Source organism: Aquarana catesbeiana, linkage group LG02 (assembly GCF_042186555.1).
Source record: "Aquarana catesbeiana isolate 2022-GZ linkage group LG02, ASM4218655v1, whole genome shotgun sequence".
NCBI lineage: Eukaryota > Metazoa > Chordata > Amphibia > Anura > Ranidae > Aquarana > Aquarana catesbeiana.
Window position 1 is genome coordinate 557,732,029 of NC_133325.1, and position 10,756 is coordinate 557,742,784.

The following is a 10,756-nucleotide window of genomic DNA, read 5'->3' on the forward strand; positions in this document are numbered from 1 at the left end:
TATCACTGGTGTCAGCGGAAGGAAAAATGCCCCATTGTAGGCGCCAGTGGAATGAATGGTGCTTCCTTGTTGGTGTCGGTGGGAGGAATAGTGCCCTGAGGACCAGATAAAGGAAAATAGGAAAAATCCCTGGTGCTGCACATCCAGAGTCCTATAGTGGTGATAAGAGGGACAACCTCAGCAGCCACACCCCCAACGTGTTTCACACTGCCCTACAGAGCTTGGTCACTTAGAGTGGGTCCCCGCTGTTGGTGTCTGTGGGAAGGCCAAATAAATGCAAGCAAAGGGCCACAGTTTGGAGACCACTGGTTTTAGATCATCTATATTCATAGACTGCAACAATACACTCACCAGCCACTTTATTAGATACACCTGTTTAATTGCTTGGTAACACAAATTGCTAATCAGCCAATCGCATGGCAGCCACTCAATGCATTTAGGCATCTAGACGTGGTGAAGACTACTTGCTGAAGTTCAAACCGAGCATGAGAATGTGGAAGAAAAGGGATTTAAGTGACTTGTGGCATGGTTGTTGGTGCCAGACAGGCTGGTCTGAGTATTTCAAAAACTGCTGATCTACTAGGATTTTCACGCACAACCATCTCTAGAGTTTACAGAGAATGGTCTGAAAAAGAGAAAATATCCAGTGAGCGGCAGTTGTTTGGATGATACTACCTTGTTGAGGTCAGAGGCGAATGGGCAGAATGGTTTGTGATAATAGGCAACGGTAACTCAAATAACCACTTATTACAACCAAGGTATGCAGAATACTAGCACAACCTACTAATCTAACCTTGAAGCAGATGGGCTACAGCAGAAGAAGACCTCACCGCGGGCCACTCCTGTCAGCTAAGAACAGGAAACTGAGGCTACAATTGGCTAGGGGTGCCGAAATTAATTGATGCATCGCAATTCGGGTGTCTCCGTTGCGGCATCGATGCATGCGACCCGAAAAATCAATTTCTTGCCCTGCCCCCTCCCGGGAGAGCGCTCCATGTGTAAAGCTGTTATTAGTGTGTGTATATTCTGCTCATGTGACTCCCGGCCGCACCTCCCTCCTATCACGTCTCTCCTGATGTCAGCCCCGCCCACTGACTGGAGCTGTCAGGTCAGAAGAGAGGCGTGAGAGGAGGGAAGCGCGGCTGGGAGTCACATGAGTGGGATATACACACACTAATAACAGCTTTACGCACGGAGCACTCTCCCGGGAGAATTCCCTGCTGACCGAGTCAGGAGAGACATGAGATGTGAAACCACCGGCGGCTGGAATGGAGATCGGGGGGAGATGGTGAGCAGGCAGATCGTCCTTCTCATTACAGGCTGCCACCAGCACCGGCAGAGCAGCATGTAAGTACAGAGGGGGAGGGGGCGCTGTGATCCCAACACAAGTCCATATCATAGAATTGTCTTCTATGTGCCTTCATCACACCACAACTCTGCATTATTGTCTGCAGTCTCTGACCATCTCCTGTGCCATGTCCGCAGTCTCTGATCATCTCCTGTATTATGTCTGCAGTCTCTGACCATCTCCTTTAGTTTTTTGGAAGAGAGCCTGGAGCTCCTCTGCTGTCTCTTTTTTCTTAAGAACAGATAGAATTTTAAAAAATGGAGTTCTCCTGACTACTTGAATTTTTTTTTATGAAAACCATGAGCACTTGCGGACTTGCGCTGTAATCGTGATATCGAATTGAATCGTTGACTTGATAATCGTAATCGAATCGTGAGGCCAGTGAAGATGCGCACCCCCACAATTGGCACAGGCTCACCAAAGTTGGACAATAGATTGGAAAAACATTGCCTGGTCTAAGTCCCGATTTCAACTGGCAGTGTCAAAAATTTGCGTAACCAACATGAAAGCATGGATTCATCCTACCTTGTATCAACCGGTTCAGGCTGGTGGTGGTGTAATGGTGTGAGGGTTTTTTTTTTTTCTTGGCACACTTTGGGCCCCTTAGTACCAATTGAGCATTGTTTAAACACCATGGCCTACCTGAGTATTGTTGCTGACCATGTCCATCCCTTTATGGCTACTTCCATCAGGGTAATGCACCATGTCACAAAGCTGAAAGCATCTCAAACGTTTTTTTCTGTAGAACATGTCAATGAATTCACTGTACTCCAATGGCCTCCATAGTCACCAGATCTCAATCCAATAGAGTACCTTTGGGATGTGGTGGAACGGGAGATTTGAATCATGGATGTGTGGCTGATAAATCTGCAGCAACTGTATGATGCTATCATGTCAATATGGAACAAAATCTGAGGAATGTTTCCAACACCTTGTTTAATCTATGCCACGAAATTGTAGGCAATTCTGAAGGCAAAAGGGGGTCCAACCTGGTACTAGTAAGGTGTACCTAATAAAGTGACCGGTGAGTGTAAATGCTAAATAGGTTAAACATAGTAACCTATTGCCAAATTGTGGTCCTTTGATAGGTGTAAGGCCTGTTTCACACTAGTGCAATTTCAGATGGGACTTGAGTTGCACAGAATCGCATGACAAGGGAAATTGCATTGCTTTTAATGGTGTCTGTTCACCTCGATGCGACTTGGCACAGCGATTTTTGGAAAAGGTTCCTGTACTACTTTGGTGTGATTTTTGGCTCCATAGAATAGACAAACCTTATCCAAGTTGCATCCAAGTAGCGCTATGTAATTGCACTGAAAGTCTGTTCAAAATTGTATCGCAACAGTGTGAGCCTAGCCTTAGCCCCGTTTCACACTGCTGTGACTTGAGAGTTCAAAGTCGCATTACAAGTCATGCACCATTAGTGGCAATGGAACCATTCTAATTGGAGCGTCTTGAGTCACTCTGACTTGGAAAAAAGGTTCCTGCACTACTTTTGGTATGACTTGCATTGACTTCTGTTAAAGTGATTGTAAAGGTGTGTTTTTTTTTTTTGTTTTTTTTGTTTTGTTTTTTTAATATGTTATACTTACCTGCTCTGTGCAAGGGTTTTGCATAGAGCAGCCTCGGTGGTGCTCTTGGCTCCTCCTCCTCCTTCATCCGTTGACTCCACGGAGAGTCGCTTTCCGCGGGGGCACCCGTGCGGGCGCACTTACGATTCCTACTGCTACATTCATTGACACAGACAGCCGGACTTGGCCCCAAACCAGTGTCACTGGATTTGATTGACAGCGGTGGGAGCCATGGCTCCTGCTGTTATCAATCTATCCAATGAGGATAGAGACAGCGGCTGGAGTCACTGGGCTTGTGCACATCGCTGGAATGGATGGACTCAGGTAAAAAAGAGGAGGGGCTCTGGGGGCAGCTGCAGCACAGGTTTTTCACCTTGCATAGAATGCATGTAGGTAAAAAACAGGCGACTTTACAACCCCTTTAAGTGATATGCAAGCCGTGATGAAGTCACGCCAGTTCAAAGTCACAGCAGTGTGAACTGGGGCTAAAGGATAAGTTCACCTTATGTAAATAAAATGCACATGGTTTTGCAGGTAAGAAATGTGCATTACAAGTAGCATGGGTTACTGTTGCAGAATTTCAGACAAATCAAGCAGTGTGTTTACGTTATTTTCTTCTTGCTGCAGCTTCCCCCAGCCACCCCTAATGGGATCTAAGGGATAGTAACAGACTTTATGGGGATAAAAGAGCAGTCCATTTTTCTTTAGCTGCATCAAGTGCTAGCTGGGAACAGTTGCTACAGACTGCATGATGTAAAAAGAGATAGACCACTTCTATATCGTAACACAGTCAGTCTTTATTCCTGTTCCGCTCTCATTAGTGGTGGCTGGAAGAAACTGCTTAAAGTGGAATTAAACTCACTTTTTTAAAATCCCTGACAGGGTTTTCATGACAGAAGAGACTGTAGTGGTCTCTTTTGTCATATATGCTTTCCCTTGCCTGTCAGGAGTAATGAGCACTGAGCCATACATGTGCATCTCAGAGTACATTTATTGACTCCATGCACAAGTGTGGGAGTGACATGGCGGCACAGCTATTCAAGTAGTTGAACAGAGCGAATCTGGAAGGAAGACTGGGTGAAGATGGGCGTGCCAAGGACCAGCTGGAGGACTTTGTTTTACAGGTAAGTCTGATCTATCTAACGCTGAGTTAAATTCTGCTTTAAAGCAGAAGTCTAGGTAATTTTTTTTTTAATTTTTTGCAAGTTAGGGTAGGTACACACTATGAGTAAATTGGAAGAAAAATTCCACACGAGGTGCTATATTTTGATTTTCGTATAGTGTGTACATCACCTTCAACAACCAGACTTTCCAAACAAAAATATGCGAAGGGACAAACTCCAAAAAAAAATTCTCGCGCGTGCCCAGGACCTTTTTCATTTAATATGTACTGTTTTTGTACGAGAAAAATCTGATATGAAAAACTGCGCTTCATCAGACACAATAAACAAGTAGAAAAAAAAAAAAGCCTTTGTCTGAGAATTTTCGTACAATTAGTACCATCCTCTGTTTTCACTTGCTCTGGCACATTGAGGGAAAACCAGACAATCGTTTGCTTGATTTTCTTAGTGTGTACCCAGCCTTCCATTGGTCCATCTTGGGTCAATGTAAGTGTGCATATCTCATGCCTGAGGTCGATCGCCGATAGGTAGACCGCGTCCCTCCCTTGCCAACCCCCGGCCTAAACTGTTCCTCTGCCTGTGAAATTCTTTACCCTCTGCGAATGCACCTGCTCCCAAGAAGACAGAGAAGAGGTCGGATGCTGAGCCGGGCAGAAGAATTAGGCAGAAAGTGAAAGTAACTATGTCAGGCAAGAACGGAGGCATGGGGGGGGGGGGGGGGTGTACACAAATTTCTTGGCGGGATTGAGAACCACATTACTGTTAGGCTGGTTTCACACCTATGCATTTCTAGTGATTTTTGCATTTTGCAGATTTGCACTACAGAATTTGTTCCATAGGAAACCATGTTGAATGGACTGTAGTAGAAATCTGCAAAATGCAAAAAGCTCTAAAAATGCATAGGTGTGAATCCAGCCTAACAGCCGAGCAGAGACCTAGAAATGCCATTACTTATACCAGAGGCAATCTCCTGGGTATACACAGAATTTCAAGGGCAGTCTGTATGAGGAAAAGGGGAGCTGAGTGACCACACAGATTTAACCATTTGCCAGACAGAGAGCCAAGTGACTGGCTCACAATTAACCCCCGAATTGCCAGGTACCTCAGTCCTACAAATTCCATGCACTGCCCTACTGTCACCATCCACTGTGCTACTGACAATGTCCTCTGCCCTACTTACAATATCCTCTGGCCCACTGTCACCATCCACTGCCCCACTGATACTGTCCACTGTCCTACTGACACCAACCACTGTGCTAGGGACAACGTCCTCTGCTATCTTCCACTGCTCTACTGACACCGTCCACTGTGCTACTGACCATGTGGCTTTCACTTCTGCATAGTGACCACGGGGGGTTGCTTGCTCGGCAATGCTGCCATTCACAGATTAGACGAAGTGGAGATTGTGACATCACCGCCTCACTCCTCCACCTTATCCAGTCAGAGAATGCCATATATTGTTTAGAAACCAATACAAGGAATTCAGTACACAGAATGAGATCACATGGACATGTGCATATTTGAGTTCCTATTTTTCTCCCTCAATCCTGCAATAAAGATAAGGCTCCATGCACACTGGAGCTGATAAACTGCAGTTTATTGGAGTTTGGGCGATTTTTTTTTTTAAAAGCCCATAAACTCCACTCTATGTTAGCCTATGTGTCCATGCACACATGGACGTTTTTTTAGCTTTAATGAGCAGTGGAGTTTATGTTTTTTTTCTGAACACCAGAAATTCACGTTCAAGAGCAGTACTGGAAACGCCAGAAACCGGTAAAAGGTGTTAAACGAGGGTTAGCACTGTAAAAAGAGCGTTAAGCCTCGTTTGGCGTTTCTCTGCCTCTATTCAAAATCAATGGTTCCCTATGGGAGCCCATTGATTTGAATAGAAGTCGCACTGCAAGTCGGATCATCATGATCCTACTAGCGGTGCGACTTGTGTGCTGAGGATGAAGGGGAACCCTCGTCAAAATTAAAAAAAAATTGGTGTGGGGTTCCCCCTCAGACAATACCAGGCCCCTTCGGTCTGGTATGGATTTTAAGGGGAACCCCCTTCGCCGAAAAAACGGCGTGGGGGGGCCCCCCAAATCCATACCAAACCCTTATCCGAGCACGCAGCCCGGCCGATCAGGAAAGACGAGCGAGCGCCCCCTCCTGAACCGTACCAGGCCGCATGCCCTCAACATGGGGGTAGGTGCTTCAGGGCAGGGGGCTGCTGCGCCTCCCCACCCCAAAGCACCTTGTCCCCATGTTGATGAGGACAAGGGCCTCTTCCCGACAACCCTGGCCGTTGGTTGTCGGGGGGCTGCGGGCGGGAAGCCTAACGGAATCTGAGAGCCCCCTTTAATAAGCGGGCCCCCACCCTATGTGAATGAGTATGGGGTACATCGTACCCCTACCCATTCACCTGGGGAAAAAAGTGTGCATGATGGGAATGTGACGTCATAAGGGGCGGGGTCACGCCCCATGCCAATATAAGTCGTTGCACACAGCTCACTCGGCATTACAGCAGGAGAGAGCGTCGTGTCAATATCGGAAGAAGACCGGTGGAAAGAAGACGATGGAGAAGACCGGGCCACCGCTAGAAAAAGAGTGGCAAAAGAGCAGAAGATAGCGGAGGAGCCCAGCAGACGTACCGGAGAGTGAGAGAAGAGGCCAGAGAGCGCGGAAAAGAAAGAAGAGACCCCCAAAGTCGGAAAAGACCCCAGGAGCTGACTAATAAACTACTTTAAAAAGCTGTGTAGTGTGTTTTATTTTTGACACTTTTTTCCCCAGGTGAATGGGTAGGGGTACGATATACCCCATACTCATTCACATAGGGTGGGGGGCCGGGATCTGGGGGCCCCCTTATTAAAGCCAATGGCTAGGGTTGTTGGGAAGAGGCCCTTGTCCTCATTAACATGGGGTCAAGGTGCTTTGGGGTGGGGGGGGGTGCAGCACCCCCCCTGCCCCGAAGCACCTACCCCCATGTTCAGGGCATGCGGCCTGGTACGGTTCAGGAGGGAGGGTGCTCGTTCGTCCCCACCCCCTTTCCTGACTGGGTTCCCCTTAAAATCTACACCAGACCGAGGGGCCTGGTATTGTCTGAGGGGGGAACCCCACACAAATTTTTTTTTCATTTTGGCGAGGGTTCCCCTTCAGCCTCAGCACACAAGTCGCACCGCAAGTCGGATCATGATGATCCGACTTGCATTGCGACTTATATTGAAATCAATGGGCTCCCATAGGGAACCATTGATTTTGAATAGAGGCAGAGAAACGCGGTTAAAAGCTAGCGCCGCTAAACGTGCATTGACGGCAATTGAAAACGCTGATAAAATCGCGTTTTTAAAGCAGCGTTTTCCTGCCAGCAATCCGACGTTCAGAACGGTCGTTTATGAGCTCCAGTGTGCATGGAGCCTAATGCTGTACCTGGAGTTCAGCTTTATAGAATGTAAAAAAAACACACTTTTGCCAGGCTGGAGGCAGTATGTCTGAAACACGTGATTATTGGAAAAACAAGCATACTTTGCAACTGACATTTGTGCAGGGGCAGTAAAAATAGGAAATTGCTTAAAGTGCATGTAACCTTTAATGGGAATTCCCACATTTTCCTATGACATGGACTACAGTATAGTTACAAGACACTGACTACTTCAAAAAGTCCCCAGCACTGGTATTTCACACTAGTTAAGGAACGAATGCATCACTCAAACTTAAAATGCAAATCTTTTGCTTTGAAACAGTACTTTAAGTATATAAACAATAGAATTATTTCAAATAATGCAAACTACTATGTAACGTGTGGGAAAAAAAGTGTATGGCTATCATGTGACCAGATTCCAGCAACTAGCGTCCTGTTTAGGATGTTTGACACTTTCAGCTTGATATTTAGAAGTCATTACTGTTTTTCTTTCTAAGGTGAGGCGCGTCTATAAGTGTTTTTTATTTAAGTTTGTACACGTCTTTCAGGCTGAAGCTTTATTACTTTAGCCAATAGAAAGCTAGTCACTAGGAGGAGAGGCAAAAAATTGCATGAAATATTAGCTGTTTTCAGCTGCTCCCTTTGAAGTCTATAAGGGCCAAAAAGTGTGACTGCCCTAAAAAAAACTTTCTTTTTCATACATCATGGGACACAGAGTTAGGCTAATATTCATTACCTACTGGGTTATACTTCATCTCCAGGTGAATGGACACTGGTAGACCAAAGGTCTTTAGACAGGAAGTGATCCCCTATATAACCCCTCCCATACAGGAAGTACTTCAGTTTTTTAACAGTGTCTGCAAGGTGGATGGCACGGTTGTTTGAGCTCTCTGAGCTTCAGGTCTCTTGTCCCACAAACGGTTCTTAAATGAATCAAGGGATTGATCGATCTGATCCATTTGACACAGGCCCTATATGCTTAGATAAATGGTACCCAAGCCTTGCAAAGAAGACTCAAGATCCTGCAAGGTTTTGCCTGTAATGTGGCCTCTGGGCGCTGGACCCTGCAAAGTGGAATCCTGGACACCACAGCGCTTAGGTATTCCTGAAGGGTGCTGTACAGGTCCAAGGGAGTGGACCCTAAACATGAAAAGGGTACCCACTGGGTCAAGTGACAGGAACCCGCCGTGATGGGTGAAGATTGGGCTCTTAGTTTACTAAGCTGCCCTGCGCCTGGACAGGTAAGTGAAACCCCTTTATTTACTTATTGTGCAGTGTCCGAGTGATTGTAACAATCAGTCAAGCTAGCTAGCAGCAGGACACCTGTGTGCGGTGACTATACGGGGGAGTTTTGGGCTAGCTGTGGCTGTTTGCATAGTGTACCTTTTTTGTTTGTGTCTGGCTGTTTTTACCTGTATAATGGTGCACAACGGTGCGCCATTTCGCCTTGGCGCATGTACATTTGTGCTCAGTAGTTTGTTTGGTGGCCATGGCACATGCGGCTTCGCCGCATATGCGCCGTAGCCTTCATCTGGGCGCACAAAGATTTGCGTCATACGCAAATACAACCACGGACGTTTGCAGGGACCGCGCATGTGTGTGCGCACGCATGCACAGAATGTTCCGGCGCACAGCCAGCTTATTTAAGCGGTGTTTGCTAAGTATGCAGTGCTTCCAGAAGGCAGCTGTGGGACACAGAGCAGGCTCTGAACCAGGCATTTGCAGCAGTTCATTTCTCCTTACCCGGGTCACATGAGTCACAAGGTGTTGCCTGGCAGGCTAAAGGTGCTTAGCAGGGTTGTTGCATAGGGGCTTGATGAGCCCTATTAAAGGGTCTCCCTTCTGAGGTGTGTTAATACTATATCCAGGTACTCTTTTTGTGGCTAGTAAATGTCTTCAAAGAGGATTGGGACTAACACTACAGGGAAGGGCACACCTATGTCGTCGGTAGTTCCTAATGAACCTAGTCATATCCCTAGTGTTGTATCCCCTGAAAGAACAGAGGCTTCCAGGCAATCTGAGCCGCTGCGCCTATCGGGTATTGTGCCTACAGTCAACGCTGCTGCTTCACCCTTTATTACCAAGGATGAACTGTCCTCAGCCCTAGCCGGGTTAGAGCACAGAATTGCTGGCACAATTGCCTCCATCCTGCAGGCTGGCAAGAAGCGTGACAGACCCCCCTTCCTGGAGCCTCCTAGTTTGGAGCAGGAATGGGTTGAGGATGGGAAATAGCTAAAAGCTCAGGATTCTGTGGAGGGCCTGGCGGATGAGTCTGCTTCTGAGCAATCTGGACAAGAGGATATTCAGTTGATGTCTGCCTTTCAGTCGCAGAGGCACTTGATCCTGACTCCTACCGAAATGGTTTGTTCTGCCCTTAAGTTGCCTCTTGCAGAGGTTACTGAGCCCCACTGGTCCTCTTTGGGGTCCCTGAGGCCTCTTCAGGCCGCACAGGCTTTCCCCTTACACCCTCTGTTGGAACAGGCAGTGTATGCTGATTGGGAATATCCTGACAGGATTTTTGTTCCTCTTAAGAAGTTTTCCCTTCTATATCCCATGGATGAAAGGTTCATTAAGAAGTGGAGCATGCCAGCCATAGATGCAGCAGTCTCTTCCTTAAACAAGAACTTAACTTGTCCGGTAGATATCGCACAGGGCTTGAAAGACCCTGTTGACAAAAAATTGGAGTCATTATTAAAGGCTTCCTTTTCTTTGGCCAGTTCAGCCATTCAGCCAGCTGTTGCAGCAATTGGAATCTGCCAGTCCGTAAAGGATCAGGTCAGACGGCCTGACAGGCCTAACCGGGGGATGATCTGGCTGAAAATAAGACAGATATTCCTTGAGCGCTGTGTTTTGCTGTTGACGCCTTAAAGGATTTAATACAGCAGGTTTCTCGTTTGGCTCTCTTGTTTGTACATATGCACAGACTTTTGTGGCTTAAGAACTGGTCAGCCGAGCTTCCTTCTAAGAAGTTATTGGCAGGTTTCCCCTTTCATGGGGAATGTTTATTTGGGGATCATTTGGACAAATATATCCAAAAGATTTCTGGAGGGAAGAGTTCTCTACTTCCTGTGAAGTAAAGCACCAGTCGTCCCTCGTTTAAAGCCTCAGGGACTGCTTCCTTAAGCGCCAAGGCAGTTCCGCCGCCAACAGGAAGCTAGAGGCAGGGGCAAGCCGCAAGGCCAGGGCCAGAAAAAGCCCTTGGTCCAAAACTCTTCTAAACCCAGCACCAAGCCCTCCTTTTGAGGGGACACCCCCACTCTATCGGATGGGGGGGAAGGCTGCTGCACTTTGTGGACATTTGGAGAACAAAAGT